Consider the following 8,762-nt stretch of genomic DNA (forward strand, 5'->3'; position numbering starts at 1 on the left):
AATAATAATAATAATAATAATAATAATAATAATAATAATAATAATAATAATAATAATAATAATAATAATAGATTTTATTTATATCCCACCTTTCCAGAAGGCTAAAGTACAAATGCCAGGATTCAGTAGGATGGATCTACAGCATTTAAAGTAGTGTCAAACTGCACCCTCTGTTTCTTTTTGTCTGCTGACAGAATGACGACTTTCTGAGTGTTCTCCTGTATATTGAGGAGCTTCCTCCCTTCACACTTTTTCTTTCTCTTCTCTTCTCTTATTCTACCACTAAAAAACCTTTCTCTTTATTCCAGGGATAAGCCCTTCTCCTCTTTACTCTTTTTATGGCCTCATTCTCTCTCTTTAAACTTTGTTCCACCTGAGGATGAAAGGATCCTTTGCCTGATGAATGAATGTCTTTGCTTACTTAGTGAAGGATACTTGGTTCAACAATGCTCTGTTAAAGAACCAAGCTTTGTGACTTAAACTCTACTGTTGAGAGTAGTCACTTCAAGTTGCAGAGCAGACTACTACCAACAAGCCTCTTTTCTCTGCTTCTACTACTGTGTCCAAACCTCAAAAATCTTGTATGGAGCCCCACTGCCCATCAAAATCTACCATGACATCTATACTAAAGATGATCTCAATTCTGATACCAGTCTGGATCCAACTAAGATTTATATTAGATCTACAGAACCATTGGTATTGATGGCGATTTTGACATTGACTATTTCCTTAACACTGACTACATTTTAACAATTTCTGATATCAGCCCCATTGACTACTGTTGTATCAGTAGCAGAGGATTCTTTACCTCTGATTTCTCCAGCACACAAATCAAAGACCTGTTGCTCTTTCCACTCTAAATCTGGGCAAAAAAGAGGGATCTCACCAGTTGGATATTCTGAGCCAAAGAGGAAAAATGATTCCAAACCCAAAGAGAAGAAACTTAAACATTTAAAGCAACTTTCTGTGCCAGCGCTAGTGTCCTCTCTAGATTTAATACCAACCACACAAGGGGGGTTGACAGCCTCTCTCTGTACAAGATGTTAAAGACCTTCTTAAACAGAACTTACCTGCTCCACAGTTTTCAGTCCTCCTCATACTGCTTCTGAAACATGCACTGTTACTTCCTCTCTGCATCGTGTCTCTCCAAGATGGGACAGATCTCCTTTCTGGAGGGAACATTCATATGTATCTGCTTGCTCTTCTTATCAGGATTAACCGTATCATGAAGATTCACCTTATCACCTTATACATCAGTCTCTTACATGGACTGTTACCATTAAGAACATCCATGGTGGGAATCTCATATCATTTTTATTCCCTATTGTATTGAGATTGCTATCACTACCATGAATTCTCCCACTATCACTCTCCATATCGTTCTCTGTATTTTCAACACCATTGTCATTCTGGATCAACTCACACCTACCACCTTGTTCTCAGCATCAGTCATTGTCATGCCCGTCTTCCTCACAGAGGCACTTATCACCAATGCCTCACCACTACCGTCCATCACCAATGCCTATGATAGTGAATTTATTTAGACCTCCTCCTTTTCTTGCTATGATTATGGTGCCCCCAGCTGTTTCTCTAGTAACTTCTACAGTCTACTCTGCTCCTGTTTTAAGTATCATTTTTTATTCAATTCTACTGTGACCACAGTAATTCCTCTGGCTACCCATCCAACTGCAGTATCAGTTACTACTAAAGCCCCTTCATCTGCACCTATATCACAGGAAAAATTTTCAACTGATTCCTCTGATGATGATTCTGATTATGACTCTTCCTCCGCAACATCACCTTCTTCCCCAACTTCATCTCCCAATGCTGCTGTAGAAGCTATCACCCCACCATTGCCTCCAGAAGACATAAAATTGATGTGGACATAATACTGCATATGGGTCTAAATTTCACAGTTCCACCAACTCCCAACAAGACGCTATGTTTGAACAGATTATTTATTTGTTATGAAGGGCCCCAAAAAGAACTGCAGGTATACTCTCAGCAGCTGTCAAAGTGGGTGGTAGGAGCTATATGACTTTCTTGTGGAATCATCAATCACCTTGTTCCTGTTAGTCTTAAGGTGCACTGTATTAGAGCTGTGGCTTCTTCTGCACCTCTATTCCATGGTGTATTTGTACCTGAACTTTGTAAAGTACACCATGGAATAGAGCTCCATAAGAAGCCATAGCTCTAATACAGTTCACCTATATTTATTCAGCACTGTAGATTAGACTGCAGAGCTAGGGCAGATGCCCGTTTAGCTGTTCTGTTCTTTCTGCTATTCTTCAATGGTCTGGCTCACCTCAACTAGTAAGCTTCATAGTCACCCATTTATGTGAGTCACAGAGACCCTGAAGAAGGATATGTTGTTTACCTGTAACTGTTGTTATTTGAATGGTCATTTGTGCCCTCACAACCTGCCTGTCCTGCATCCCCCTGGTTCAGGTCTCTGTTTACTCTATGCCAGACTTTGAAACTGACTGGAATAGCTTGGTGGTCTTTGACATGTGTGGTAGATAGGGAGGGAATGTGATTTCTACCAGCTCTAGAACATTTTAATTGGGTCCCTACACAGGCACAAAAAACCATTTGTGTGGAGGCACAGATGACCATTCAAAAAACCACAGTTACAGGAAAGCAACCTGTCCTTCTTTGGTATAAAATGTTTATTTGAATTGTTTATTCCTCATGTTTTGCCAGCATCTGTGGCTGGCATCTTCAGAGAATGCTGACCTGGAAGAGAGAGAGAGAGAGTGCGTACGCACACACACACTGTGTGATCCTGGGTAAGGCGGAGTGATTCCCGTGTTAATCTGTATATTGTTCTGTTGTTGATGGCCGGGCCTCAGGGTAGGAGGATATGCAAAAGAGGATTGGTGTCTCCTGATTGGTGATCATTGTCTGCTGGGAAAGCCCCTGACCCTGAGTGGTTTCTCATTTGCATTTGCTGAATCCTGATTTTGGTGAGCCCTGCAGTGTCCAAACACGAATCAAGGAACATGAGAGACACTGCAGACTGGGTCAGCCAGAAAAATCAGCACTAGCAGAACACATTGTAAACCATCCTGGGCACAAAATGCTGTTTGAAAACACTGAAATTCTGGACCAATCCAACAACTATCTGGTCAGAATGCACAGGGAAGCCTTGGAAATCCACAAACACTTGGACAACTTCAACAGGAAAGAAGAAACCCTTAAAGTCAATAAAGTTTGGCTACCAGTCCTTAAGAACACCAAAACCAGGATTCAGCAAATGCAAATGAGAAACCACTCAGGGTCAGGGGCTTTCCCAGCAGACAATGGCGCTGGCTAGACGGGCCCTTTGGGGCGCCATTGCGATGTGCGAGGGGCGGCGCTTTCAGATGCCCCTCGCATGTAACGAGGGCATCAAAATGGCGGTGCCCTGTACATACGGGCACCGCCATTTTGATGTGATGGACGCCTAGTGTCCACATGTCTCGGCGACCTTGTGACGCTGCAAGTGCACCATTGGCGCCTTGCGGCGTCACAACTGTGCTGCAGAAAGAACCCGCTTTTTGTGGGTTCTTCTTGCTGCGCAAGGGAGCCGTGCTGTTTGTTCGCTGCAGCTCCCTCACGCAGCAAACCAGGGCGGCGGGAGACCGCCCTTTTTGGGCGGTCTGTATCCTGCCTATGATCACCAATTAGCAGACACCAATCCTCTTTTGCATATCCTCCTACCCTGAGGCCTGGCCATCAACAACAGTACAATACACAGATTAACATGGGAATCACTCCTCCTTACCTAGGATCGCACAGTATATATATACCTACTCTCTTCCAGGTCAGCATTCTCTGAAGATGCCAGCCACAGATGCTGACAAAACATCAGGAATAAACTCTTCTAGAACATGGCCACCTAGCCCGAAAAAACCACAAAAAAACTATGGATGCCAGCCATGAAAGCCTTTATTTGAATTCTTTATGGAGTGATGCTCACCTTTTATATGCCTTCTGTAATCATGCAAAAACAGTTCATTTATTAAAATTTATCTCCTGCTCTCTGAAGATTGGAAGACTGTTCTTGTCAAGAAATTATTGCTGTCTTGATAGTTCACTCCTTCTCCTCCAACATAGGCAGCCGTGGAATATAATCCTATCAGAATAATACAATAATATTATACACATTTTCAAAACATATGTTAATTGAACCAGAGTGAATGAAGTTACATTTATATGAAAAAGAAGGGGAGAATCTTCTGTATCTCTGCTATGTTGTTTCCTAATTTCCTGCAGTTCTCTACTTTGGAAGTGAGCAGATTAATATAGCAGTCCTATGCTTTGGAAGTAAGATGTATTTTGAACTAAGTGGGACTTATTTAAGAGTTTGTATTCATGGGATGAGGCTGTCAAAACACAGTGATCATCTGTTTAACAAAGGCTTTCCTGACAATTACAATGTAGTTGCTGGATTTCAAAGGGTGTGCATGATCTTAAAAAGAACCATTACAATGTAAAGTTTCTTGCCATATTTTTCAAAAACAGGACTGGGGAATTGTTTGTCCTCCAAATATTTCTGAACATGTATTCCCATCATTCATCAATATTAGCCAGGTAGGATGATGCTAAGACTGATGGAAACTGGAGTACAGTAGCATATGAAGGTTGCTTAGGCCAGTTCTCAATTGCTAGTCTCTTATTCTTCATTTTTATTTGCGTTTACTTACCATTTCCCCTTTTTTCATAGTTGTGACTTGTAATTCTAATAATTAGAACTGAAAGTATATGCTGGGGTTTCAAGAGTGTTTTGTGTGTGTGTTTAAAGGAAATCAGACTTGGCCAGCTCCCTCCCCTTTATTTTTATTTTTGAATCCTTTCTGGCTCCAGTTATGGAAGATAAAATGATTAGTTCCATTCTCCTTTTTTTTTGGTGTGACTTCACAGCTTCCTGTATCTTCACACTTGAAAATATGTGGCAACCATCCAAATTTGAAAGTCTGACTGAAGGCCAGATTTCACACATTTAAACATGTGTACTTCACCTTGCTGCTTTGCTTTTGAAAAAAGCAACTGCAGGCTCCCAACCTGGAATATGCTTCTGATCTAGATCAGGGCCACAAACAGATCTGAAAATTGCACCCTTCTGGCTGCTTTTTGTCCCCAGAAATGGTGTTTACTGAAAGAAGCATTTGGGGGTGAAAATAATCACTGAGCAGAAAGTGATTTTCAGCAGAAAAAGGGTATGGGCTACACTTGCAATGGCTGGCTGCATGCTTTGGATTGGAATGCTGCAACTCTATTTCCCGCTCTCCAGTTTTTGCCCACAATAAAAGTGGCCCACATAAATGTTTTTGTTGCTGTGTGCTTTCAAGTAATTTCCAACATATGGCAACCCTAAGGCGAATCTATTGTGAGGTTTTCTTGGCAAGATTGGTTCAGAGCAGGTTTACCATCATTGCCTTTCCCTGAGGCTCAGAGAGTGTGACGTGCCCAAGGTCACCCAGTGGGTTTCATGGCTGAGCTGGGAATTGAACCCTGGTCTCTAGAGTCGTAGTCCAGCACTCAAACCACTACACCACGCTGGCTCCCTGTCAGCCTGCATAAATACACTTGTTTAAAAAGTGTGACAGATTGCTTGACCTGGAATCTCAAGTTAGAGGAGGGGAAGCGACACTCCATAGCAAAGAGGAACAGTCACCTTGTGTCCTTATGGGTGATCATTCCAGGAAAACAACACAGATTTATTCATTTGAATATTTATATCCCACCCTATCTTTGTAGGGTCTCAGGATGTTGTTAAAAAACAACAACCCCAGTTTGAACAGTTAAAAGCAAATTTAAAAATGCTAAAAACTAATTAACCAATTTAACAGGTCAAAACAACTTAAAAGGTTAAAATGTATATTTTATAAAAAGCAAGTTAGGTCCCAAAGATTTTTTTAAAAATCATGTTTGGATTGGTGCTGGAAAGAAACCAGACTTCCAATTTTTTATATGGCCTCTTGCATGCAATATGTTGGTCCCAATGATGGTAAACAAAGGACACACATTCATGAAATCAAACTGTAAACCTTTAAATGGTACCAAAATACATATTGAAGACTACACAAGGTATCCAAGTTCTGGGACACCAAAGATATCACAAGCTGCCATGAGAAGCAATTAGTCCTCTTTCCATTTGTCATTTTTTGTATTTGTAAAAAAGCTTGCTGCTATTACTATTCCTGTTAGTTGATTTATATCCCACCATTCCTGATAAGAGCTTAGGCTGGATCTTATTCTAGTCCTATATTTGGTCCTTTCCTTCCTTTGTTCTTATTCATCTCAAACCAACTATGAAAAACTGAATCTTTCACAGAAGACTTGGTTCAATATTATACATGAAATCATGTTCCCTAGTGGATGTGGGAGCTTGTATTATGTATCCTAGATGAATTAAAACAATTTTCTATTGTAGCTACTGCTCTACTGTTCAACTGTAACTACTGCTCTCTTTGCATCTAGGAGCAGATGTCACCCCCAAGTGTAATAAGAAGCAAACCCTATGTTATCTCTGAACTTGGTTATTTTCTGTTTCATATTACTTTTCCTTATGTATACTGGAGAATATTATATGAGGATCCATAAAATGGTTCGATACACTTTAGGATTGTGATATTAAAAATGTCCATCTTGGCTCATTTTTCTCTGTACTCCTTTCTTTTTATTTGTTTAATCTACAGTAGTTTATATAAGATCAAGGTAGTGCCCTTTGAGTAGATCCAGAGTATACCAGAGGTTGCTTGTGGCCTAATGGAGGGCACTTCCCTCACTGTTTGGAGGTAAAGTGCTTCTTTCGGCTTGATCCACAAACTTGGAGAATTCTTGGTAGTTCCTCCTTGTAACCACTGTGGAATCTACCTGTGTGCGAGATAGAAGTGGTCAGTGATCTTAGCTACACTTAGCTGAAACTACACGTCTTATGGTAGACTTAGGAAATCTGATGTGTGCTATCTGTTTTATTTCTAGGATCAAGGAGGGCGTACAGAGGCAACTCACCTAGCTGACTGTGCATTATACATCATGGATAGACGTTGGCTCAACTATTTTTTAATGCATGTATAAAAGAAAAAGGTAAGATGATGGTAAATGCCACTATACATCTGTTTCAAGTCAGGAAGATTTGAATTAAGGGAGTAATTTTTAGCTTTATTTAAATTTGCATCTTTGGAGTATTTCTTACAATATAATCCCATGAGAGAGCCTTGTTGAGTTCACTGAATGTTATTTTGAATAAGTACATTGGATTACAGCTTTAGTAAGGCTGGAACTTTTAAGAAATTATTTCTAACAGTTTTGAGGAGAGGTTAAATTACAGTTGCTACTGTATACAGAACAGTCTGAAATAACTGCTAAATCTATTGAAGAGTGTGGATTTTCTTTCTCAAAAAGGTTAGCCTGTGTTTGGAAAGTGAATATGAAACTGGTGTTTCTTTGGTGCAGCAAACAGAAAGTTCTGAGGAGTATTAGATCACACAGATTATATTTTCAAGAATACAAAATTTGAGAATACTGTAATGAATGAGAAAATCAAAATATACAGAAAAAAATAGAATGACATTACATAAAATGGGAAAAGAAAATTGCAAACAATGGTAATTGATACATTTGTAAGGAGGGAAATTCCTAATTGGATACAAAGATGTTATATTAATGATAAGAGTTTGAAGAGACAAATAAATATCAGATGATAGTGAGATTAACTTAAAAACTTTTCAGTAAATGACAAAAAGGATTATTTAAAAATTATTGTGACTAATGTTGAAATAGCAGGAACTTATTTAGTCAGTATGAATGATTATTTATTAGGAAATTATAAGAAGCCTACTTTAAATAGATATGAAAGATAAGTTTTGATTTTACTATATGTATGATTATTGTTTGTTTGTTTGTTTGATGTTTGTTCTTGATGTTTGTTTTTATGACAGTTTTTAATGTATTAATGGAAAACTATAAAATTAATTTTTAAAAAAGAAAAAAGAATACATGTTTTTCCTTCTGTAATTTTCTGCAGTGATTTAAAGTACTGTAGTTGGAAGTCAAAATGGGGTGAAAGTATAGTAAGGTGCATTTTTGTTTTTGTAAATTCTATTTTTCACTTTAGAGTCTTCCACAAAGGATCATAAAGAAGAGTGGGCTTGCCGTCTGTGGACTGGCGCCCATAGATTGCCCTGCCCCATATTAGCTAATGGTGGTGTGCACCCATAGGTGTGCTGATGTAGCTGTATGCACATGCACATCATTGCCCATTGACTAATAGGAACTTGAACCCCTGTATTTTTCCCATTTGTGGAGGGGGGCACAGAACCAAACCCCTGTGGATGGGAAAGGCCTACAGGGCTCGAAATTTGGGGAACAATTATTTTTTTGTAAAGTTGAAGGAGTCATTCCAAGGCACCTCCGCAGCCAATCCAAAGTGACTCCTCATTTTGGTGAATTCGGTAACAAGCGAATTCACAAAAATTGCTTCTAAGCTCCCTTCGATTTTACTCTGAATTGGTCTGGTGTGGAATGCAACTTTGTTTCCATCCTGACACACACACCCTCAACCTCCAGGGTCCCACATTTCCCATGATGCTGTGCTGCAATTTTGCTCCATTTGCTTCCGGTACTCCAGCTACTTCCATTGCTGCCAAGGGGGAAATGCCGCTGGGGAAAAGGCAAAGAGCTATTGGGGAATGAATGTATTCACATTTTAACGTGGACAGAGCTGAGGGTGGGCTGTGGGTGCTGGTTTGAATGCAAAAACAGACTCCAAAGCT

General features: G+C 39.6%; 1 protein-coding gene across 1 annotated transcript in view; it reads left to right on the forward strand.

Moving 5' to 3' along the window:
* Positions 1-8,762, forward strand: part of ZFYVE9 (zinc finger FYVE-type containing 9) — an 88,928-nt gene that overhangs the window by 10,994 nt on the left and 69,172 nt on the right. Inside the window, exon 2 of the mRNA XM_042464310.1 lies at positions 6,970-7,074. The gene's annotated coding sequence lies outside the window, so the exon portion shown is untranslated. The remainder of the gene's footprint in view (positions 1-6,969; positions 7,075-8,762) is intronic.

Source organism: Sceloporus undulatus, chromosome 4 (genome assembly GCF_019175285.1).
Source record: "Sceloporus undulatus isolate JIND9_A2432 ecotype Alabama chromosome 4, SceUnd_v1.1, whole genome shotgun sequence".
NCBI classification, from domain to species: Eukaryota; Metazoa; Chordata; class Lepidosauria; order Squamata; family Phrynosomatidae; genus Sceloporus; species Sceloporus undulatus.